Source organism: Macrotis lagotis, chromosome 6 (genome assembly GCF_037893015.1).
Source record: "Macrotis lagotis isolate mMagLag1 chromosome 6, bilby.v1.9.chrom.fasta, whole genome shotgun sequence".
Taxonomy (NCBI): Eukaryota; Metazoa; Chordata; class Mammalia; order Peramelemorphia; family Peramelidae; genus Macrotis; species Macrotis lagotis.
The window spans coordinates 190,556,016-190,582,733 of NC_133663.1; positions in this window are offsets into that span (position 1 = coordinate 190,556,016).

The window sequence follows — 26,718 nt, forward strand, 5'->3', positions numbered from 1 at the left end:
TTATTCTTTAAAATTAGGTTATTTAGGGGGCAGCTAGGTGCCACAGTGGATAGAGCACCGGCCCTGGAGTCAGGAGGACCTGAGTTCAAATTCAGCCTCAGACGCTTAATAATTATCTAGCTGTGTGGCCTTGGCCAAGACACTTAAACCTCATTGCCTTGTAAAAACCTAAAAAAAAATTATGTTATTTAGTTTCCAGGAGAGATCTCCATGGGCATTTATTACACATGATTTTTATTGCATCATGATATGAAAAGGAAGCATTCAACACTTCTGCCTTTCTGCATTTGATTATGAGGTTTTTAAGCCCTATTCATGGTCAGTTTTTTTGTGTAGGTGCCATGTACCACAGGACAAAAGGTATATTCCTTTTTTATTCTCATTCAATTTTCTCCAGAGATCTATCAGATCCAAGTTTTCTAACATTCTATTCACCTTAACTTCTTTTTTGCTTAAGGTTAGATTTATTGAATTCTGAAAGAGTCCACCAGTAGAGTTTTGCTGTCTATATTTTTCTTTAATTTATCTAACTTTTCCTCTAATAATCTGGATGCTATACCACTTGGTGCACACATGTTTAGTATTTTTTGGGGTGGGGCAGGCAATGGGGTTAAGTGGCTTGCCCAATGCCACACAGCTAGGTAATTATTAAGCGTCTGAGGCTGGATTTGAACTCAGGTACTCCTGACTCCAGGGCCGGTGCTCTATCCACATGCCACCTAGCCACCCTTACATGTTTAATATTTAAATTACTTCATTATCTATGGTATATTTAAGGAGCATGTACTTTCCTTCCTTATCTCTTTTAATGAGATCTATTTTTGCAATTGCTTTGTCTGAGATAAGGATTGCAACCCCTGCTTTTTTTACTTCAACTGAAGCATAATGTAAACTGTTCTAGTCTTTTACCTTTGCTCTGTCTGTACCTGTCTTCTTCAAATCTGTTTCCTGTGAGTAGCATATTGTGGGATTCTGGTTTTTAAGCCACTCTGCTATTCACTTCTGATTTATGGGAGAGTTCATTCCAATCACATTCACAGTTATAATTACTAACTAATTATCCTCCAGGCTATGTCCCCTCTATTTGTACTTTCCCCCCTCTTTTCACCTTATACCTTCTCCCCAGTGTTTTGCTTCTGAATGCACCTCCTTCAATGTTTTTACCCCCTTCTATCTACCACCCTCCCTTTTCTTTCCCCTTACCATTTTCCCCTTCTTCCTTCCCATTTTTCTATCAGTTCCTCCTTCCCTCCCCCCTCCCCCTCCTAATCTTTGAAAGCTAAATTAAATTTCTAAACCCAACTAAATGTGTGTGTTAATCCTGCTTTGAGCCAAATCTGATGAGAGTAAGATTCAGGTGATTCTCACCTCTTCCTTTCTGTCTCTCTTATTGAAGCAGGTCCTTTGCACTTCTTCATGTGATGTTATTTACCCCATTCTGTTCCTGTCTCTTTATAATTCACCCAAAGCAGGTATTGGGGGAATTAATGTCTTAATTTGTTTTTAAATCATTCCATCAAAATCATGGACATATCATGAAAGTCCATACCTTCCATACCTTCAACCTAAGTACGTTTCTTCTAAAAGAGTTACAATTCTTAAGTTATGAAAATTTTCCTCCCAGGTAGGGATGTAATCAGTTTAATCTTATTGGATGTCAGTCTTTTTCTTTCCTCTATTTACCTTTTTTTTAGATTTTTTTTTGCAAGGCAATGGGGTTAAGTGGCTTGCCCAAGGCCACAGGGCTAGGTAATTGTTAAGTGCCTGAGGCTGAATTTGAACTCAGGTATTCCTGACTCCAGGGCTGGTGCTCTATGCACTGCACCACCTAGCCACCCCCACCTCCCATTTACCTTTTCATGTATCTCTTGAATCTCTTCTTTGAAGAATAAATTTTCTATTCAACTCTGGTCTTTTCATCAGGGAAGTTGGAAAGTCACCTATTTCATTAAATGTCCATCTTTTCCCCTGAAAGAGAAGACTTAATTTTGCTGGCTAGTTGATTTTTGGTTGTAATCCAAGGTCCCTTGCTCTCCAGAATATCATATTCCAATCCCTTAGATCCTTTGATATTGATACAGCCAGGTCCTGTGTAATTCTGACTGGGGCTCCCCAGTATATGAATTCCTTCTTTCTGACTGCTTGCCTGATTTTCCCCTTGATCTGATGAATCTGGAGTTAGGCCACAATATTCCTTGTTTTGGGATCCTTTTCAGGAGGTGATTGATGAATTCTATCAAAGATGATTTTGTCCTCTGGGTTTCAGGATATCAGGACAGTTGTCACGTATATCTTGAAGAAAGGAATCCAGGCTCTTTTTTTTTTGATCAAGGTTTTCAAGTAGTCCTATGATTCTTAAATTGTCTCTCTGGATCTATTTTTAGGTCAGTTGTTTTACCAATGAGGTATTTTAATTTTCTTCTATTTCTTCATTTTTTAAATTTTGATTAACAGATTCTTTATATCTCATCATATCATTAGTTTCTACTAATCCCAATCTTTTTTCAGGGAATTATTTTCTCCATTTAATTTTCCATCTCCTATTCCATTTGATCAATTCTATTTTTAAAGGAATTGATATCTTTTTTCCATTTGTTCATTTGTGTATTTGAAGGAATTATTCTTTTTTCATGTGTTCAATTTTCTTTTTAAAGGATTTGTTGTCTTTTGTCTTTTTTTGTGTTGCAAAATGTTAATTTTCTCTTGCATTTCTTTCCCCAAGTTTTCCATTTGATTTTTAAACTCCTTTCTGATCTATTCTAAGAAATCTTTCCTGCCTGGAGATCAATCCATGTTTTCTTTTCAATCTTCACATACAGCAGCCCTTCTGTCCTTTTCTGAGCTAGTAGTATCCTTTTTTTCCAAAGTAATATTCAATAAACCTGGTTTCGTACTGGCCTTTCTTCATTTTGTAATTTATCTATACTTAGGGGCTTGTGTTGGGGGAGGGGCTTGTTTGCAGTCCTTCAGTGCTGAGAACATAGAGGCCTTACTTACTGGAGTTAGGAACTCTGGGTGTTTACTCAGTGGACCAACCAGTATGAATACCAGAAAGTTTCTCTGAATTGTCTGTATTGGGGGAGTCAATTAGCACACTCCATAGATTTGGGGCTGAAGCTGGGATGTCCTCACAAAACCCACTTATTAGGCTAGGTGGACAGGGCAGGAAAAGCCAGATGTTCTCTCTGGATAGTCAGTGTAGGGGAAGTCCTGACACCTATATCTGGCCCTTAGGGAAAGGTGCAACTCTCTGGGGCTATTTCTGTGCTGTTTGTTCTGGGGGAATCAGGCCTTCCTACAGGAATGTCAGGGCTCCTCTGAGAATGTCAAGGGCTTGTGGTTCAGGTTTTCCAGACCAGACATGCTGGCCAAATGGGTGACCTGGGTAATCATGCTGGGTGACCTGAGCAGTCACCTACCTCAAACACTGCAAAGGCTTCAGTTCCCAAAGTTAAATATCTCAGGATAGTCCCATTTTAGCCTGCAGCCCTTGTACTGGTTTTCAACTCTTTGCCCTAGGCAGGCCCATACTCTCCCCCAACCCCCCATGATAGACCTTACTGGAAAATATTCCCCTCTCTTGTTTTGTGTTTTCTATTTTTCCAAAATCTGTTAAGAGGCTTGATTTTTGTCAGTTCTGAGGGAAAGCCAGGAGGGCTTAAAACAGTGTCTGGTTTCTCTCCACCATCTTGAGTGGAAGTTCCTCTACCTTTTGTTCTTTCAGATGAATTGTTTCATTATTTTTTTAATTCCATAAAGTAATTATTTGGTAGTTTGGTTATGGCATTGAATAAGTAAATTAATTTAGGTAGAATTATCATCTTATTATATTAGCTCAATTTACTCATAAGTAATGAATATTTCTATAACTTTCTATGATTTAGTATTTTATTTCCCCCAGTTGCATGCAAACAGAATCATTAACATTCATCTTTTAAAATGCTGAATTCAAAAATCTCTACCTCATTCCCCTTCTCCCTCCACAATGAGAAGACAAATGATTTAAAATCGGTTATATATGTGTATTCATGCAAAACATATATATACAAATTAGTTATGACATGAAAGAAAACAAAGAGACCCCCACATTCACACACAAAATGCAAGAAAGATTAAGAAAAGGAAAAGTGTCCATTCATCAGTTCTTTCTATGAAGATGGATAGCATTTTTTCATCAAAAATCTTTCAGAATCCCATTTTGCAGTGTTTCAAAAGAAAATACCTGCATACACACATTGGATCATTATCTTGAATCATTCAATAACTAAATCATTCACAGTTGATCATTGAATTATATTGGTGCTACTGTGTACAATGTTCTTGTTTTGCTAATTTTACTTTGTACCAGTTTTTGTTTGTTTGTTTGTTTGGGTTTTTTTTTTTAGGGTTTTTTTTGTAAGGCAAATGGGGTTAAGTGGCTTGCCCAAGGCCACACAGCTAGGTAATTATTAAGTGTCTGAGACCAGATTTGAACCCAGGTACTCCTGACTCCAGGGCCCGTGCTTTATCCACTTGCCACCTAGCTGCCCCCTGTATCAGTTTTTCTGAGAGCATCTCGCTTGTCATTTTTTATAGTACAATAGTATTCAATCAAAACTGTATTCAATAACTTTTTCAGTTATTCCCCAATTGGTTGATGTCACCTAAATTTCCATTCCTTTGCCATCATTAAAAAAGCTGCTATAAATATTTTGTACACATAGGTTCTTTTCCTCTTTTTTTTTTTCATTAACCTCTTTGGGATACTTACCTGATATTATTGTTAGTAGGTTAAGGTATTGCATGGTTTTATCACCCTGTGTGCATAGCTCCAAATTATTTTATTGAATAGTAGAATCAGTATGCAACTTCAATAGAATTATGTACCAACAGTGCATTAGTATCTCAGTTTTTACCACAACCACTTCAAAATTTGACATACTCTTTTTTTGTATCATGTTAGCCAACACGATATGTATGGGATGATAGCTAAAAGTTATTTAATTTTCATTTCGTTAATTAAATAAGCAGATAATAGTGGTTTGGAACATTTATATAAGATAATAGCTTTATTTTCTTTGTCCAAAAACGGTCCATTCACATCATTAGACCATTGATTCATTAAGAAATTGTTCTTATTTTTATAAATTTGACTCAGTTCTCTATATATTTGAATAATGAAGTCTCTCTCTCTCTCTGTCTCTCTCAATCTCTCTCTCCCTGTCTCTCTGTCTCTCTCACTCTCTCTCTCTCTCTCTCTCTCTCTCTCTTTCTCTCTCTGTCAATGCAGTCTATCTATTCCATGTAGTCTATCTTCCCATATAGTGTAAAAACTCTTTTGCAGCTCTTTTTTAGGTCAAAGATTAACTATATATGTATATTTTATTTTTATAAGATCTTTTGAGTTCCATATTTGTAAGATCTTTGAGTTCCACGTTTTTCTCTCTCCTTTTCCTGCCTCTCCGTATGAAGGGAATAATCTGATATATGTTATACATGTAGAATAATGGCAAACATATTTCCATATTAGTAATTCTGTGAAAGAAGAACCAGAACAAAAGAAAAAATGAGAAAGAAATAATATGAACAAATTTTAAAAAGTGAAAATAGTATGATTTGGTCAGTATTCAGGCTACATAGAACTTTCTCTGGATGTGGATGGCATTTTCCATAACATCTTTTAGAATTGTTTTTTAGCATTTCATTGTTGAAAACTAAGTCTATCAGAGTTGATCATCATCCAGTATTGCTGTTAAGATGTTCAACGTTCTAGGGCACCTAGGTGGCACAGTGGATAGAGCACTGGCCCTGGAGTCAGGAGTATCTGAGTTCAAATCCAGCCTCATTCACTTACTAATCACCTAGCTGTGTGGCCTTGGGCTAGCCACTTAACCCCATTGTGTTGCAAAAAGAAAAAAAAAAGATGTTCAATGTTCTGATCCTTCTCATTTCACTCAGTATCAGTTTATATAAGTCTTTCCTGGTTTTTCTGAAATCTACTTATTCATTATTTCTCACAGAACAATTGTATTACATCACATTTATATACTACAGCTTATTCAGTTATTCCCCAACTGATGGGTATCCCCTCAGTTTCCAATTTTTGCCACCACAAAAAAGAACTGTTATAATCATTTTTGTACATGTGGTCCCATTCTCTTTTTAATGATCTTTTGGGATGCAGAAATAATAGTGATATTACTGGATCAAAGGCAATGCATAATTTTATAGCCCTTTGTCCTTAGTTTCAAATTTCTCTCCAGAATAGTTGGATTAGTTCACAAATACATCAACAATGCATTAGTGTCAGAATTTTCCAACATCCCTTCCAACATTTGTCATTTTTCTTTTCTGTCATTTTGACTATCTGATGTGTATGAAGTATATAAGAATTGTTCAAATTTACATTTTTCTAATAAATAATCATTTTGAGCAGTTTTTTATATGACTAGATAGCATTAATTTCTTTATCTGAAAATGATCCGTTCATACCTCTAGACCATTTTTCAATTGGGGAATGATTTATATTCTTATAAATTTGATTTAGTTCTCTATAATGAGACCTTTATCAGAGATACTGGCAATAAGATTATTTCTCAGTTTTTGGTATTCTTTCTGATCTTGATTGTATTAGTTTTGTCTGTGCAAACCCTTTTTATTTTAGTATAATCAAAATGATCCATTTTGCATTTTTATAATATTCTCTATTTCATTTGGTCAAAAACTCCTCACCTCTCCATGGATCTAACAAAAATACTATTTCTTATTCTCCTAAATGGGCTTATGGTATCACCTGTTATGTCTAACTCATGTATTGATTTCAAAATTACCTTGATATAGATGTGTTTATTCCACTATTTTGTGTGAGATATCAATTTATGCCTAGTTCCTACCACACATATTTTCCAGTTTTTGGAGCAGTTTTTGTCAAATAGTGAGTTCTTATCCCAGAAGTTAGAGTCTTTAGGTTTAGCAAATAGATTACTATAGTCATTTACTATTGTTTCTTTTATATCTAATCTATTCCACCATCCATCACTCTATTTCTTAGCTAGTACCAAATAGATTTGATAACTACTGCTTTATAATATAGTTTTAGATCTGGTATGACTGGGCCAATTTCATTTGCATTTTTTTCATTAATTCCCTTGATACTCTTGATCTTTTCTTCCTCCAAATGCATTTTCTTACTTTTTTCTGGTTATAAAAATACATTTTTGGTAGTTTGATCTGAATGGCACTGAATAAGAAGTCTAATTTAGATAGAGTTGTCATTTTTATTATATTAACTCAGTCTACCCATGAGCAATTGATATTTCTACACTTGTTTAGATTTGACTTTATTTGCGTTTTGTAATTGTGTTCATATAGTTCCTGAGTTTTTCTTAGCAGGTAGACTCTGAAGTATTTTATGTTGTCTATAGTTACTTTAAATGAAATTTCTTTTTCTATCTCCTCCTGCTGAGTTTGATAGTATTATATAATAATACTGATGCTTTATGTGAATTTATTGTCCTGCTACTTTCCTGATTTTGTGTTCCAAACAGTATTTTAGTTGATTTTCTAGGATTCTCTAAGTAGAACATCATATTATCTGTAAAGAGTGAGAATTTTGTTCTTCATTGACTATTTTAATTCCTTTAATTTCTTTTTTTCCCTCTTATTGTTAAAGCTAACATTACTTTTGTTTTTTTGCAAGGCAATGAGGTTAAGTGACTTGCCCAAGGCCTACTTTGAACTCAGGTCCTCTGGACTCCAGGGCTGGCACTCTATCCGTTGCACCACCTAGCTGCCCATAAAGCCATAATAGTGGTGATAATGGGTATTCTTGTTTCACCTCTAATCTTATTGGAAATGCTTTAGCTTATCCTCATTATATATAAAATGCTTGCTGGTGGTTTTACAAAGATATTGCTTTTCATTTTAAGAACCTTTATTCTATAAGAATGAGTACTAGATCTTGTCAAGAGCTTTTTTGCATTTATTGAAATTAACATAGGATTTCTCTTAGTTTTGTTATTGATATGGTCAATCTTATTCATTGTATAAGATCCTGATGATAATTTGCTGTAATCTCTTTGCTAATATTTCATTTAAAATTTTTGCATCAATATTTATTAGAAAAATTAGTCTATCATGTTCTTTGTCTGATTTGGCTATTCTTGATTTAGGCATCAGAATCATATGGGTATCACAAAAGGAATTTGACAGGACTCCTTCTTTGCCTATTTTTTCATGTAGGTTATATTGAATTGGTATTAATGGTCCATTAAATGTTCAGTAGAATTTTTAAATCCATCTGACCCTGAAGATTTTTATTTAAGGATTTCATTGATGGATTTTTCAATTTCTTTTTCCTAAAATGGAGTTATTTAAGCATTTTATTTTCTCTTCTGTTAATCTGGGTGATTTCTATTTTATAAATATTAATACATTTCACTTATCTTGTCAGATTTATTGGCACATAGTTGGACAAAATTGCTTTGAATTATTTTAATTATTTTTATTTGTAGTGAAATTATTGTTTTCATTTTTGATAATGATAATTTTTTCCCTTTTTCAAATCAAAATACCTAAAACTTTATTTTGTTGGCTTTTCCATAATACCAACTTTTATTGTTATGTATTAGTTCAATAATATTTTTTACTTTCAATTTTATTTATCTCTCATTTGAGTTTCAGGATTTCTAATTAAGTATTTAATTAAGCATATTTAATTTCTTTTAGCTTTTTCTTGCATACCCAATTCATTGATTTCCTCTTTCTCTATTTTATTCATGTACGCATTTAGATATATAAAATTCCCCTAAGAACTACTTTGACTATATCCCAGAAATTTTGCTCTGTTGTCTCATTGTCATTCTTTTGACAATCAAATAAGCTGTCACTTATTTATTATTTTTTTACCCACAAATTCTTTAGAATTAGATTATTTCATTTCCAGTCACTTTTTAGCTTATCTATCTTATTACCTGTGGTTTTTATTGCATCAGTATCTGACAATTATGCATTTAATATTTCTGCCTTTCTGCATTCGATTGTGAGTCTTTTTTATGCCCTAAGACATAGTCAATTTTTGTTCAGGTGCTTTTTATTATTGAGGAAAAAAGTAATTTCCTTTCTCTCTCCATTCAATTTTCTCCAGAGGTTCATCATATCTAACTTTTCTAATATTCTTTGCAACCCTTTAATATTTTTCTTGTTTAGTTTGTAGTTGGATTTATTTAACTTTGAGAGAGGGAGATTGTCATCCCCTAATAGTGAACTTTAGTGTTGTTTAAATGACTCAGATAATTCATTTACATTTACTTCTCCTCCAAGGATATGGATGCTATACCACATACATGATTAGCATTGATATGTCTTTGTTGTCCATATTACCTTTTAGCAAGATATAGTTTCCTTTTTCTTTCTTTTTCACTAGGTCTATTTTTGCTTTTGCTTTGTTTGAGATCAGGATTGCTATCCCTGATTTTTTGAACTTTACCTGTAGCATAAAATATTCTGCTCCAGTCTTTACCTTTACTTTGAGTGTATCTGTTGCAGATGTATTTCTTGTAAACAACATATTTTAGGATTCTGGTTTTTAATACACTCTGCTATCTACTTCTGTTTTGTGAGAGAATTCATTCCATTCACATTCACAGTTATAATTACTAATTCTGAATTTCCCTCCACATTTTCTCTCATTTGTACTTTTCTCTCTCCTTTCCCCCATCCCTCTTCACCAAAATTTTGATTCTCATCACCATCTCCCTCAATCTGCTCTCCCTTCTATCAGTCCCCTCTCCCTTCTCTTTCCCCTTTCCCCCTCTTACTTCTACCGCAATTTCTGATCTCCTTTCTATTAACTGCTCCTTTCCTTTTTTTCCTGCATTCCCCTCCTAATTACCTGTAGGGCAAGATAAATTTTAAAAGATTTTCTTTAATTGATATTTTATTTTTCTAAATACATGTTATAAAGGTATTTCAACATTCATCCATTTGCATATGTATATTTTTAAGTTACAAAATTTCCTTCCCCCTTCCCTTCCTATCTCCCTTCCCTCAGCAGCGAAACTGTCAGGTTAATATTGTACATACACATTTGTTTTAAGCATGTTTATAGATTATTCAATTTTGGTATGAGGAATTAGGATTAAGGGAAAGAAATACATACAGATATTTCTTTTAAAAAAGTGAATGTGGTATTCATCAGATTCTGAAGGATTTTTGTTTCATTTCATTTTGTTTTTCTTCCTCTGGATGGGGATAGCATTGACCATAGCCAATCAGATAGGGTTGTCCTAGCTCTCTGAATTGCTGAGGGTAGCTACTTCCATCAGGTTTGAATATCTACCAATGTTGTTATTAATGTGTACATTGTTCTCTTTTTTCTGCTCCCTTCACTCAGCATCAGATTCTGTAATTCCTTTCATGTTTTTATGGTTTTATTCAGTCTACTTTTAATGGTTTCTTATAGAACAATATTATTCCCTAATATTCATGTATCATAACTTTTTAAACCATTCCCCAATTGATGGGCATCCTCTCAATTTCTAATCCTTTGCCACTACAAAAGGGCTACTGTGAATATTTTGAAACATGTGGGACTTTTCCCATTTTTTAAATTTCTTCTGGCTATAGGTCTAGAACTGAATTTGCTTGGGAGATAATTTAAGCTCTTTCCTATGGTTCTAATGTCCACATTTGAGCTAATAGAAAAAAACAGTCTACTCAGAGACAGACTGCCTGGGATGAGGATTCTGGTTCTTTCATTTATTAATTTTGCAAATGAATCTTCTCTTTCCTGATTGATTTCTGTGTGTGTGTGTGTGTGTGTGTGTGTGTGTGTGTGTGTGTGTGAAGGCAAAGTAGACCATGTTTTACTTCAATTCTTAACCTAGTCTTTATGTACTGAAAATATGTTGCCTCAAACAATCTGAGACCTGTGAAAGACCTAGCTTAAAAAAAAAAAAAAACTATCCCCCACTGTATCCTGTGCCATCATCAGTCACCCTAACCTATGTCTAACCACTGGACTATGATGACTGGAGGAAAAAGAGAGAGAGAGAGAGAGGGTCTGATGACTTTGTACAGCTGTGCCTCATTTAAATCCGATTTACTTGCAAGTCAAGATATCACCCTTCTCATGGCATTTGTCCACTTCAAGAATAAAGGATGAACAACAACTACATGCAACTTCCATAAAAGCATTTAACCCTTGTGAGCTTCAATTTTATATTTCCCAAAATGAGGATCATAGTACAAATAACCACCTTACCCAGGTTCATAGGGTTGCAATGAGAATCTAATAATACAATGTATTAAAGAAACTGTCCAAGGACTCCATTTTCCATTATGCTTAGTAGTGAGAGATATGTGCTCTTTGAGTGCAGAAGGAGAAGTCTCTGCTAAAATTCCAGAAGGCTGTCTATGACCTCAGGACATAGCAAAGGATTGCAAGAGTGTGTTAAATACGTTAGAGCTACAGGTCAGGGAACCTAAGAGGCAGGATGAAAGAAAAGACAGTTATATGAACAGAAAACATAAAGTGTGGAAATGGCCATGGTACACTGAACTTTGGTATCCATTTCTGGATGAAAATAAAGGCTTCAAGGGCTGTAACTAGTAGCTTCAATGTTTGGTTTTAAAGAGTCAACATTCTCTACTCTAAGGTACTGAGGTTGAAGGTGAAGAATTCTGATTCTAGACCTGATCTTTAATGCTGCTAATTTAATCTGTGCTGTCCTCCAACTATTTTGGGAACACAGTGAGTTAGTGGGGAGCTGGATAGCAATCCCCTAGCATTCATTTGTCAATGTCTCTTATATATATGCCCCCTCTCTACTTCCACAGACGTTACTTTAGTTTAGAACCTTCTCATCTCTTACATAGACTATTGTCATAGCATTCTAACTGGTTTTCCCTGTTAGATCGATTAGCTAATCTGTTCTAAGTGGTCAAGTTCTTTCCCTTTACAATCCATCCAGCAATCATATGCTAAAATTTTTTTTGAAGTTAGGTCTAACATGATGACATCTCTAGTTCAATAAAATTCACTGGATCCCTGTTTCCTAGCAAATTCAAATTTAAATTAATTTTTTTGGGGGTAGGGAGGAAATTCTTTTCAATAAACTGACCCCTTCCTACCTTTCTCATCTTCTTTCACTTTGTTCTTTTCTGCACAATCAAAATTCCCACACTATCAGCCCAATTGTAGTTCCTTTATTCTATTCCCTCACAGGCTACCTCTTAGTTTACCTGACTCCAAGACTCCATTCAAATCCCTTCTACTTCAGGAGGTTCTTTCTTGTTTTCCCATATGTTAATGCCTTCTCTCAGATTGTCTTCCATCTATTTGCAATATAACTTTTTTTTTGGGGGGGTTGCAAAGCAATGGGGGAGGGGTTAAATGACTTGCCCAAGGTCACAAAGCTGGGTAATTTAAAAAGTGTCTGAGGTTAGATTTGAACTCAGGTCCTCCTGACTGCAAGGCCAATGCTCTAGCCACTGTGCCACCTAGCTGCCCCTATTTGTAATATATCTTGCAACCATTTACTTGTTTATATGTTGCTTCTACATTGGAATTTGAATTCTTTAGGGTTAGAGCTGCTTTTAACTTTCTTTATATCTACAGAGCTTAGCTTTGTGTCTGCAACAAAATAAGTGCTTTTAGGAATTTTGGGTGACAATTCAATCCATCTTTTTGTTTTGTTTTGGTTTGGTTTGCTTTTTAAGCTGCTTTTTTTCCCTTACCTCACAGAAATCATCCTTACTGGAAAGCTGCCTGGGAAAAGATAATGAGATTGAACATGCAGATTTGAGTGCAGTCAGTTCCTACTCATCCTCCCTGTTATCATTACTTCTTCTGGCTCCTCAAGCAAGCAAAAGATTCTTTGTCACTACACAGTACCAGCTCCTCATTCTCTTCTGGCCTAAGGAGGGCTCACTAATCTTCCAATTTCTAGATTGAAAGCAGGGAGGGAATATTGCAGTGAGCCAAAGTAGGGGAAGTATGACACTTCTATGATGTAAATCCAAAACCAACTCCACTCTTCCATATACTTGCTTATACTACCAGCTGATCATTCCTAAAGAAGAACTTGGGAGGTAAAAAGATGCTACATTCCTCTTCTTACTTGAAACATTTGCTTTTCTCAGAAAATCTCTTAGGGAGTGCTTTTAAAATTCATTGTCCATATTCCCATTCCACAAGAATTCTGTGGTGTCTTGAGAGTTTTAAGCAATACCTTTTAACTTTTTCCCCGATGCCATATTGGAAAGAACTCCCAAAAAGGCAATGTGGCATGAATCTTAAAACAGTTCCACATGTATAAACAGGAATCACAATTATCCCCAAATTTAGTTATGTGTAGTCAAGAAACAAAGAACATTTTCTAAAGATCATCAAATGTTACTAAACTTAGTACTCAATATTTACTAAGTCCTTAATAAGGGCTTGTCTTGGTGAGCAAAATGGTTTTTCCCAGCCAGAAGACAATAAAGAAAAGAAAAAAGGAAAAAAAAAGAATTTCCATTTCAAAAGAAAATCTCAACCCTACAGAGTTTCCCAAAATGTGAACTTTTCACTATAAGGATTTAGGACCTCCAATTGACTGGAAATTATGATTTCCCCCTTGCGTGAGAAACCAAACAATCTTGGTTACAAACTTCTTTACGAGTCTCTCATGATACAGGATACATGATATACCTGGCATCTGGCCAAATAGTCTAGTTGTCTATTTCTGCACAGGAGTATACCAAAATTTCTTTAGGAGTCCCTGTACATTTGCAATACCTTTGCAAATTAAGTCTAATTTCTTCTGAGTTCCTATGCCAAAGGACACCTAAAATTTCCCTAATGGATCCCTGCTACTGCAGTGTTAAATCAGAATACTAAGCTCACTGAATAATAAGGCAAGCAGGCTTATTTAGAGAAGAAAGAAAACATGATTAGGTAAGCCTTAAACATGTGGAACTTCCACAAGGGACTAAGCACTTGAAGATGATTATTTCAGGATGTTAGACCAGCAGACAAAGCTGATTCTTTGATTCTATAGTCTATAAGGATCTCACAATAAAGTAGACAATTCAGATCTGCTTAAGAGCAGATTTAAATATGGGGAAAAGAAAAGAAATGTAATGAAAATGTATATGTTGTCTCTAGCTGAGTAGTTAGATCTTTAACAAATGAATATAGAAACAGCAGATATTAGTACATAAACATTTAAATAAGAAAACATTTATCTCAAACATCTCAAAGGAATCAGTTTTACTTATGAAGGAAATATATTAAAAACTATGGCTATACAATTAACAGGCTGCAATAAGAGAAAAATGCTAATCTAACTCCAATGATTCTTAAAAATGAGTCTCCAATAATGAGAATCTCAGATGAGAATCTCCCCAGTGAATCCTTGAAAATAAAAAGGACCTAAAATGTATCTCAAATAACTTCCCAAATATAAATTTTTTTTTCTGGACTTACTCTTTTACTTCTTACCCAGTCTGGTAGAGTAAGTTTTGAAAAACGCCTGAATATTGTCACCCTTAGCATTTTAATGCTAACTCTAAGGAACTGCTGCTTATTGTACTATCAATCATAAGGTCCTAACTGGGATGCTTCCTAATATTGATCAAACAATTAACATCAATTAACTTTTACAAAAAGTTATTTATTGAAAAGCTATAATAAGGTCAAAAGTTACAAAAGCATGGTTATACCCAACCCTACAGGGAAAAAAAAAATTCTGAATCCAGGTCCATAGTCTAAGTTTTTTTTCAGTTTGGAAGGATTCCATACATCTTAAAATTCTTTTGGTATAGTCTTTGAAAATTCAGGTGCCTTGTGCATGCTAATTAGCAATAGGACTTTAATGAATTAGAGGAAAAGAAGAATTTTTGATTGTTAGACTTGCTTTGAACATTAGATGAGTAACTGGAGATAGTTTACTTTCCTTGGTGTGGGGGAAAATTTTATTTATTTTTAATGATAGGATACAGTCTTATTTGATGAAAAGAAGATAGACTCAGTGAACTCTTGATATGTCTTTTTAGTTGATATTGACCTCAAAACTTTGTTTCTGTTGCAATTTTCAATAGCTATAGAACCTCCATCTATTTCTAGAAAGTTGGAAACCTTGTCCCTAAAATATTTACTCACCTTTTAAAAATCACATTTTTTGTTTACATAGAAATGATGGGATCATATTGATCAAGCAGCGCCGATATCTGATGGAAAGACTTTTTTATGTGTCAAATTCCATCTTTGATTGTTTCTCCAACCAGGGAAGTGGAAGGTATATTTCCATGAACCTTCCATCAGCATTGTTTAATATGAATATGTTCTGGAGAGGGAGAGATCAGTTCCAAGGTCCTTTGAAATCCTTCTCAATTACAATTCTGGTTTGGTTTATTTTGAACATTTTCCCTATTCCCTACTTATAAATATAGAATTTTGAAAGCTACTCATGTTCTTAGTTTAGTGGGAAGAGAAAGCTTTTAGACATGTATCTTCCATCTAGTACATCTCTCTCTGCTTAATTAAGAGACTAAAATAACTACTCAGAACTAGTCATGCAAGCTATTTTTCAATTTTACAGAAAAATTAATATGCATCCCTGTCTAAATGCATATGTTATAGTCCTGGTGCCTGGCTGATAAAAGCTTCATTACTCCTTACTTCATAAACTCTTCCTTGCTAGTCTCCAGCTAATGGGAATATTGTCTCTGTACTGATCAATAGAAATATCTCCCATATCAAGACTTTGCACTTTGGAATACAACTTCTATTGCTATATATTAATTTTATTTTATAAATAGGGAACTACCATGGCCAAGGTCACATAAAATGTCAAAGGAAACTCCTGGGAGTTAAATTTCAGTGGTCTGATAATTGTCTCCTGCTGCTTTCTAAGATTTAGATGATTAACACTACTGGATTAAAAACAATCCTAAAAAGCAGTCATGGCAGAGAAAGAACCTAATGATTTCTTTCAGATTAAAAGAAAAGTTCCCTAAGAATTTTTATTTTATAATTCCCAACTACTCAGAGTATTTGTTTCCTTTCATTTAACTCTATGGAACTAAGTCTGCTTTTGATTAAATATTAAACATGCCCATCACACACCATTGAACCAGGTTGGTGCAAAAAAAACCAAAACAGCCCTCAACAAATGAGAAGCAAATTTCTCTATTAGTATCATAAATCAAGGAAAAAAGATCATTTTGGTACTTTGTTCCCTTAGCTAATTCAGTGGCTCTTAAGGGCATAAATCTGCTTATCTGGGTTACTTAAGACTTTCCAACAGTGACCCATAACCTCACCTTGAACCTTCACACAGCATAATCAGAGGCCATTAGCAAGTCTCCTGGAACAATAGTGGTAGATGGAAGAAACTGTATAATGAACCCACAATGGATCCCAATTGTCCTCTCCAGCTGGTCATTTTTTATTGTAAGGTGCTTTTGTTACACACACACACACACACACACACACACACACACACACACACACAGACACACATACAAACAAATCTCAAGAAAGGTCAGGCTTGAAGCAAACAAAGGAAGGCTGGCACCAAAGGCCTAAACATATTTTAAATGAATATTAGAATATTTTTTGAGCTTGATCCTCATACTTCAGGAAGCTTATGGGAAAGCTCTAAAACAAATGTTTTGAAGTTGGAGGGAGGAGGAGGAGAGAAGGGAGTTATTTGAAGCATCCAATATCATGGGAGAGACTATTCTGAGACCAGAGGGCAAAAAGTGGAGAGATACTTTCCTTTGAAAGAATGAATGATAAGCCATATTCATGCTGGGGTAACTTTTGTAAAGGGGTGATGCTAAAAGGTAGGAGTGGATTTATCCCCCTAACCCATAAAAAGCTATTTTGAACTTAACATGAGGCATAGAAATTGGGCTGAAATAAATGGACTTTGAGATGTTAAGAGTGGAACAGTGATATAAATCCTTCACCAGGTTAATGAGGAATTATAGGAAAGAAGAGAGATTGTTGAGTAATAAGCTCATAGATTTAGAGCTGGAAGGGATCTTTTTTTTATTTTTATTTTTTATTTTTTAGGTTTTTGCAAGGCAAACAGGGTTAAGTGGCTTGCCCTGGAAGGGATCTTTGAAACAATTAAGTCTAAATTCCTCATTTTACAAATGGGGAAACTAAGGCACAAATACCTGTATGGGATAAGTTTTAAACATACATCTTCCAGATTCAAAGGTCAGGGTACTAACTACTACTCTATAAGTGATTGTGCTTGAAAGGAAGAGTAGAGGTAAGAAGAACACTGTCTTGGTCGAAAAAGGCAAGGGGAGTGCTATAGGTTCTGAGATGATATAATTGATTGAGAAGCTTCCCAGTCAATTCTGTTTTTTTTTTTTTTTTTTTTTGCAAGGCAACAGGATTAAGTGACTTGCCCAAGGTCACATAGCTAGGTAAGTATTAAGTGTCTGAGTCCAGACTTTAACTCAGGTACTCCTGACTTCAGGGCCGGTGTTCTATTCCCTGTGCCACCTAACTATCCCTGCTCAGTCAGTGTAATGGGTTATTGACAGTCTTCTTTCCAGGAGGCATTTCTCTCTTTGGAATGGTTTGGATCCCACCCCATCTCCCAATTTGTTGGCATTCACCTTTCCCCAAATGATGTTTCTTTTGTGTAGTTTTTTTAACATTGATTCTTCTATCAATGACTAAGACAAGGAAGGACTAGGTTCAAGTTTTGATATGTACTGTCTCTGTGACTTGTGTTCTAAGGTAGCTCTCTTATATTAAATGCAGATAAGGTGCTAGCCTGCTTTGGAGGAGGAATTCCTTTAGCTCAAGTTCACTAAATCAATGAACTAATTATAGTAATGGAATGATCAGTCCAGGTCCTATTGCTCTATTTATTCTGTACCCCAGCACTCACCTACACATTTTATGTCTCAAGTAGTATGTAAACGCCTTAAGGAATGTTTTGTTTTTGTCTGTTGCACATCCCAGGCTTAGCTTGAAATCCAGAGTTATGTCTTTGCATCCCTAACTCCTAGTAAAGTGTAGGCACATCTTAGATGGCTTAGTAAATGTTGAATGAATGAAGGAATGAATATGTAGTGTTCAGGAAGCAGCAGTGGTGGAAATGAGTAATGGATACTGCACTATGACTCTGTGGTATGGCCAAGATTTGGTCCAGAAGAGAGAAACTGCAAGCTCAGTTGGAAATTAAAGGTCATGAAATATAAATGTTGCAGATCCCCTTTGCCAGACCTGGGTACTACAGTTCAGAAAAAAGGTGGGTTATGCCAAAAGGACATGATGCAGTAGCAGAGAAGTGACGAATCATGTTGAGAGGGTCCACATGCCATGCTGGTGCATTGCAGCTCTTTCCAAATGCAGTTTGATCATTGGTTTGCCTTAATCTTCCTTCTGTTGTCTCTGAGAAGAGAAGGGTGAGGTTGCCAGTAATGCAGACAAATGGGAGGAGGAGAGAAGACAGGGAACTACCTAGCTGGTTCAGACTTCTGATTAGATCCTTATTCTTTCCCTCTGTGGCAGTCCCAATTACACTGCCTACATTTTCTCTGTGAGTTCCTGGGAGAGAAAAAAAAAATAGAAGAATAGAATATCATAGGGACCTATTATTATTTAATGAGAGGACCTGAAAACTAGTAGTGACTCAGGTACTAACTTACTGTATGTCCTTGGACAAGCCTTAGTTTCTTTATGGGGGGGAAGGGAAGAAGCATTAATCATCACCTCCTCTGTATTAGGCAATGTGCTAAGCATTTTATAAATATTATCTTATTTGATCCCCACAATGAACCTTGGGAAACAGGTACTGTTATTATCCCCATTTTACAGATGAGGGAACTGAGACAGGAAGAGATTAAGTGACTTGTCCAGAGTCAGATAACTATGAGCCCAAGACTGAATATGAACTCAGATCTTCCTCATTTCTAGACCAGTGCTCTATTCACTGTACCACCCAATTGCCTCTGGACATGTAAAAAGCAGGGATTGATCTGAATCCTAGAAAGCTCGTAATATATTGTTTGAGGTAAATGATGGCTAATGGAGTGATGGATGGTACGTTCATAATTCTAGGTGGTAGAGGTAGAAAGGTGTGGTTGTTAGATCAAAATTGGTCACCAGGAAGAACCTGACCTGACTCATTTATTACAAAATGTTGTTCAATCAATTCTAGTCATGTCTCAATCTATGACTCCATTTGAATTTTCCTGGCAAAGATATTGGAGTGGTTTGGCATTTCTTTAGTTCATTTTATTAATGAGGAAATTGAGGCAAGCAAAGTTGTTTCTTATCTAAGGCCACATAACTAATATGTGTCTGAGGTCAGATTTGAACTCAGAAAGATAAGTCTTCCAGACTCCAGGTATGGTGTTAAATCTATTGCTCCACCTGACTTCCCTATGTACTGCAGAATAAGCCTCAAGTTCTGAGTCAAGTGCAAAGAGAAGACTTGAAGCTATATCATCTGATTTCAAAGCCTTTCTACCTTTATTACTAACTATGTGACTTTGGGAAAGTCACTTTCCTACACTGTAACTCAATTTACTCATTTTTAAATTGGGCTAGATTTCTTTGTTCCCTTTTAGACATCTGGTACCATAGTTAAGGCAATGGACCTGGAGTCAGGAAGATCTAAATTCAAATCTAACCCCAAATAATTGCTAGCTTTCCTCAATTGTAAAATGGGGATATTAATATTTCCCAGAGTTATTATGAGGATCAAATGTGATAATATTTGTTAAAAAATCTGTCTGAAATCATGAGCGGTTTTTCAGAAAGCCCACTGGTCCCTGAGGCAGAAGACCTGGGTCTGTGTTCATCTCTAACACTAGCAAATTTCTTAACCCCTCTCTTGCTCTGTCCTTTCATCAGGACAAAATAATGAGGACAGTAGATTCAGAGGTTATTTATTTAGTTCAAGCCTTTCATTTACAGTTGAGGAAACAGGTCAAGAGAGAGTAAGAAGTATACCTAAAATATTAAGATAAGATAATATCACAAGAAGAAAATGTTTCTTAAACATTGGTGGGAAAATATTTCTATCATTTCTTTTCTATGTCACAATCCATGTCATTTCACCTTGTTTCCATCTGAGAAGTAGGAAGAGCTGTGATTGCTAATCCACTAACTCCGGGATTTGTTGAGAAGGTTAACAAACTGAAAGGTGATTATAAAGCAGCTACAAAATGCAGTGTTAGGTGCTAAATATAATCCTTCTAAGAGGAATTAATCTTTCTTGAATGGGATGATGGCGTTGGTTAAGTTTTTTTCCCTAACCTAAAAATGTACAAAAAGAGAAGCACTAGAAAACATGTTCCCTCCCCCTTCCCCCAGTTATTTTTTCCGACTTTTTATTAAAAGTTTTGAGTTTCAAATTCTATTCTTCCCTCCCTATCCCCCCTCCACGAGATGGTAAGCAATCAGTTATAGTTTATACATGTACAATTATGTAAAACATTTCCAGATTAGTCATTTAGTACAAGAAGACTCGAATGTCCTAAATTAAATAAAAACATCCCTGAGAAAATATTTTCTTTGATTAATAAGGAATTGTTGGTATACATTTAAAGGTGGCTGGGACTGAGGTCCTGTGTGCCCATAGGCAGATTTCTTTTTTGGAAAAACAAAAATGTTCTAGAATAAAAGCAGTTGAAATACAATCAGACTGCAGTAGAATATGGTGCTGAGCTAATGTACCATAGTCAAAAAGCCCTGACAAATATAAAGCTGGAGTCAGCACGAAAATACAGAGAGACTGCCATGTATTATGAATTTATAATGAGTAAAATATAATCCTATTGTGGAAATCTATTTAATGGAGATTTGCAACACACAGCAGTTTGGTGTGCCTTGGAGGAGCTGATCTGTTTATCTTCTCATTTGTAGAACTGCAAAAGCTGCTCTGCAGCCCCTTGCATAAGGAAGGACTATATTCAATGCCTTGGATTGGAATTTGGTTCTTCTGAACTATGTCTTTTAAAAATACATATGAATCTACCTGACATTCCTCAACATTTGAACTTTAGAACTTGGATATTCTTTTATTTATTTCATTTTTGTTGTTTTTCCTATGTACATTGCTATCTCCTTGGATTGGTCTGTCCTAGGATCAGAAATATTCAGGATTTGGGGGGTGGAGGAAGAGGGAGAGTTTGCACAAGCATTTCCTAGAAATTCTTCTTGAAATTCTTCAAGACATTATATAATTATTCCTCCTATCTAAAAAAGTCATTTCTCTCTCTCCTCAGACCTTTAGACAGTCACTTAATTCTCAGAATGTTAGAACTGGAAAGAGCTCTGATAGATGTTTCTGTCATTTTTCAAATTGAATCTGGAGATCTAGAGAGGACAAATGACTTTCTCAGGGTCATATAGCTAAGTAATGCCAGAGTTTAAGCTAGATCCTAGATGTACTATCTAGTCCTACTATAGCATTGAAACTTTTCTATTTAATGTTCACTTTTCTATTATAAAATAACCAGAACAGATTAATTTTACTACTGAGAATCTATGACATTCTACTAAAATTTAAGTCCTGACTACAGCCTCCTAAGAGACATTCTAAAAGTAAAGTAAAAAGAGATTATGATGTTCATTAGTAAAGGACTATTGATCTCAGATTAAATTAAATGACCAGTGATATGCATTCCAAAGGATGGTGAATTCTTCATGGTGGAGGTGAGGAGGGGAAGGTGAAACTGATAATGTGTTCAAATCTCTCATGGAAAGTCATTCTGTCAGTCATTATACTTAGCTCTTTTGATTCAAAGGAAAATACTAAGGGGGGTATGACCTCATTTTAGTGTTTCCTTGGGAAAGATACTAGAGTAGTTTGCTATTTCTTTCTCCAGCTTGTTTTATAAATGAGGAACCATGATTTGCCTAGGGTCACAGGGCTATTAAGTGTCTGAGGTTAGATTTGATCTCAAGATGAGTCTTCCTGGTTAACAGTCCTGTGCCCTATTCAATGAACCACTTAGCTACCTTTTAATGTTCTCATTTAATAGGAAAGTCATTATTACCAGAGGCTACTAGAAAGCTGCATCAAGGATGGTTCAGCTCAAATCTTGGACCTCTGAGTTAATGAAGTCCAAGAGATAACTTTTTCCACCTTTCAGGGAAAAAAAAAAAACAAACCAAACCAAACCAAACCAAAAAAAACCCAAAGCCAGTAGATTTCCTCCCCTTTTGGTGAGGCACATTGTATCTGTACAAAATCACTTTGGTATTTTGTAGTTGTCGTTGCTATTGTTGTTTATGTTTTCCCTAATATTATGAATTTTAAGCCATGATCCCAAGTTCATACAAAAAAAAACCCTCTAGACTAACCTATGTGGCAGGGGAAGGGACAGCCCTGAAAGATAGCATTCATCTCAGAAACAAATTAAAACTTATTTTCAAATTTATTTTTGTTCTTTTTAGTTTGAGGTATGAGACAACTATGTATAGCCATTGTGGAATCTCTAAAATACTATAAAGTCTTACCCAAACTTCATGGACTTCAAGTGTAAGCAGTTTTGAATTTGGTTCTTATATTTGTATTTTTGGAAAATATTTATTTTTAGCCAATGCTAGGTTAATCCAGTGCCTGAGGCAGAGATGCTTGTCTTAGTGTGCTATATAGAGGGCACTGAAGCCTAGGTGAGCTGGGGAGATCATTTACCTAGGGAGATAATTTACATTCAAAGTATATTAAAAAAATAAATACTAGCCTCTCCTTATAGAGAGTATACATGATGCCTCAGTCTTAAGTAGGCATCTGCTAAAATAAAAACCCAGAAGATTTCCTTACCCTATGGTGATGCTCCTATTGTATCTGTGGAGTCACTTTATTTTGTTATTCTTGTTGCCATTGGTGTTTTTCTCAAAAATATGGGTCAAAAATATTTTTAAATTTCTACTGTTTTAGTTGTGGGACAGTTTCTCAATCTCGTACTCTCTCATTAATTTACCTTATTCCAGAAACTGGCAAAGCTCAGCTATTAACATTTAATTTACCTCATTCATTTTCTCATCATGTTCCCTTCTTGCTTCTCTTTTGCCTTCTCTCTCTTCCCCCACTCCAGAATTTTGACTGCAGCCCTTTATTTTGAAGAAACAACAGGATTAGGCTAAAGTGAAGACATACTTCTGTTCATCTCTGAGGGATCTGATAAAATAAAACAAAACAACAAAGAATCCTACCCTACCCCCCAAGTAAAAAACATCAAGAGGGGAATCTAACACAACCTCCAACAATTTATGTTATTCTGACAGGGATGAATATCTTAAGTTTGATGTTAACAGGATAATCCCCTCTGGGTCTTCTTCAGAGGAGGGTGAGGAATTACTTATCTAGCTATGGAGTACACTAGCATAAATCTTCAGAAATACTATAGTCATCAAAGTCACCATTGATATTTTTGTATGCTTAAAATGGCCATTGAGATTTTAGAACCTACATTATCAAGTACTTTATCTTGAGCATCCCAGCTGTAGAAAACAGACTGAAAGTCCTGTTGTTAAATAATTTGGAATGCTAGTTAAGGAATATTGCCGTAATTTCTATCAGGATTTTGTCATTTTTGCTATTTATGATTGAGACTTTTGAAAAAGTATTATTTTTAAAAGTATATTTAGTAAAAAAATTAGAAGTGAATATTCAAATAGGGAACTGTTAGTCATTCAGTGGATATTAGGTCTAGGGAAGTTTGTCTTAGCAGCTTGGAACCTGGGAGAGTCCTAGAAGGGTTTTGTTGTTGAGTTTTGTCAATTTTTTAAAATTCAGGAATTAATGTTCTCTGTGTTATTAGAAACCATAGCTGTGAGTATGAAGTTGACTTGTGGCATTATTAATATGTGAAATTATGTTCATGGATGCAAAAGAAGAGATTGCTAATGTATAACCTCACAATTGTGTTTATTTATAACTTAAAAAACTTGATAGCATCTAGTCTTACATTTGGTAAGGATTTCTTAGTCAAGGACATCCTAATGTAGGTCAAGATAGATATGACAACTATTGTCCAAGTCTGACATTGCATTATAAAATTCAATAATATTTTGAAGAAAAGTGCTCGTAGAGTCAAGATGATAAGAAAAGGTAGGGACTTAACTGAGTTCTTCCAAAAACCATCTAACGACCTTTAAGTAATTCCCTAAAACAAATTTTGGAGTGGTGGAAACAATAAAAGGGTGAGGTGAAACAATTTTCCAGTCCACCAGGTTGAGAGTGGAACACATTTCAGTGCAGGCTGCTACAGTACAAACCAGGACCCAGAAAATGACAAGCAAGCCCTAGGACTGAAGGAAGCAGTAGCTGCTTGAGAAGCTCTCTCACCCCACAGATGATAAGGGAATTGAACAATGGTCAGAAGATGATAGCATGGTTCTGTTCACTTGTACTGGGGGGCAGGACTCTGTTGTTTTGCCCATACTTAGATATGGATTGCAATCCTGGGTGGCAATAGCAAGGAGACTTATAACAATTACAAGACAGAAAAGTGTGCTTGTGATCACTTACAGACCAGAGCACAGGCCAGAAGAGTAGTAAACACAAATTTTCTTACATCATACCACCTCAGAAAAACTGAAAATATACAAGCCCCTAGAAGTATCTCTGAAAACAACTGCCTAAAACCCCCTAAAACTTGGAACAGTGCACCCACTACCCTGGAAGCAGAGCTGAACTTTAAGAAGAGTTGAAATACAAGAAATAGATTGGGAAAATGAATAAACAATAGGAAAAATGCATACCATAGAAAATCACAGTGGTGCTAAGGAAGATCAAAACAAAAAACCCAAAAGAAGACTCAAAGTTGAAATTCCTATATCCAAAGCCTCTACGAAAAATATGAATTAGTTTCAGGTCATGGAAGAGCTTAAAAGAATTTTAAAATTCAAGTTAAAGATAAAAGAAAAATAGAAAAGAGAAATGAGAATGATTAAAAGAAAATCATGCAAAAAAGAGTCAACAACTTTTTAAAGGAAATACACACACACACACGCACACACACACACAGAACTCTGAAGAAAATGACATCTTAAAAAACAGACTAGGCCAAATAATAAAAGAGATACAAAAATCCAATAAGAAAAAGAATGCCTTGTAAACCAAAATTGACCAAATGGAAGAAAACTACAAAAATTCACTGAAGAGAACTCTTTAAAAAGCAGAATGGCTAAATGGAAAAGAAGGTACAAGACCTCACTGAAGAAAATAATTCCTTAAAAATGAGAATTGAACAAGTGGAAGCTAAAAAATCTATGAGGCATCAAGAAACAATAAAACAATGACATGAATGAAAAAAATAGAAAACAATGTGAAAAAGTCTCATGGGAAAAACAGCTGACCTGGGAAACAGAACAGGAGAGATAATAAAAAATTACTGGAATTCTTGAAAGTGATGATCAAAAAAGATCCTGGACATCACATGTCAAGAAATTATCAAGGAAAACTGCCCTGATATTCTAGAACCAGAGGGCAAAAACTGATTGAAAGAATACATTGAAAAAGTATCCCAAAATGAAAACTTCCAGGAATATTATAGTCAAATTGAAGAACTCCAAGGTCAAGAAGGAGATATTATATGCAACCACAAAGAAGCAATTCAAATATTGTAGAATCAAGTCAGTATAACATAAGTATTAGCAGCTTCTACATTAAAGAATCAGAGGGCTTGGAATATGATATCCAGAAAGCAAAGGGGCCAGAACTAAGAATCACCTACCCAGCAAAACTTCAAGGGAAAAAAATGGACATTCAGTAAAATAGAGGACTTTGAAATACAAGACTAAAGAGAAGATTAAAAAGGTAAACCAGAAAGGGAAATCAGGGAATTAATACATTCCTATATGGGATGATGATACTTATATGTCATAAGAATGTAGTAAGTGAACTTTGCTCTCATGGGAATTGGCTCAAAGAGGGGAAAAACTTACACATTCGGTTGGGTATAGAAATCTATCTTACTCTACAAGAAAGCAGAAGGGGAAAGGGCTAAGGGAGAAAGGGGTGCTCATAGAAGAGAGGGTGAATTAGGGGAAGCAATAATCAGAAGCAAAATACTTTTAAATAGGAACCTGGTGAAAAGAGAGAGAGAACAGAATAAACAGGAAATAGATGAAAGTAAATATAGTTAGCATGTATGGCTGTGAAGAGAATTAAGCAAATTTCCATGATTAAATATATTAAATATGTAGAGAATCTTAAATATATTAAGAAATGAGTAGGATTTATAAAAATTAAGAGCCAGTCTCCAATTGACAAATGATAAAAAATTATGAGGTCAGTTTTCAGATGAATTTATCTATAGACATATGAAAAAAATATTGATTGGAGGAATGCAATCTAAAATATTACCAAGGTACTACTGCACACTTATTAGATTGACTGAGAGGAAAGAAAAAGAGAATGATAGCTAATGGAGGGAATGTGGGAAAATTAGCCACTAATGCACCACTGGTATAGTTGTGAACTAATTATACCATTTTGAGGAGCAATTTGGAACTATGTCCAAATATTTGTGGTATCTCTTTTCTGGTAGCAAAGAAGTAGAAATTGAGAGGATGCCTATTAGTTGGGGAATGGCCAAACATTTGGTATATGATTATGATGAATACTACTGTGATATTAGAAATAATAAGCTAGATGTGCTCACAAAAATCTGGAGAGATTTATGTGAACCGATGCAAAGCAAATTGAATAGAACCAGAACATAGTAACAGTATTATTTTAGATCAACTGTGAATGAATT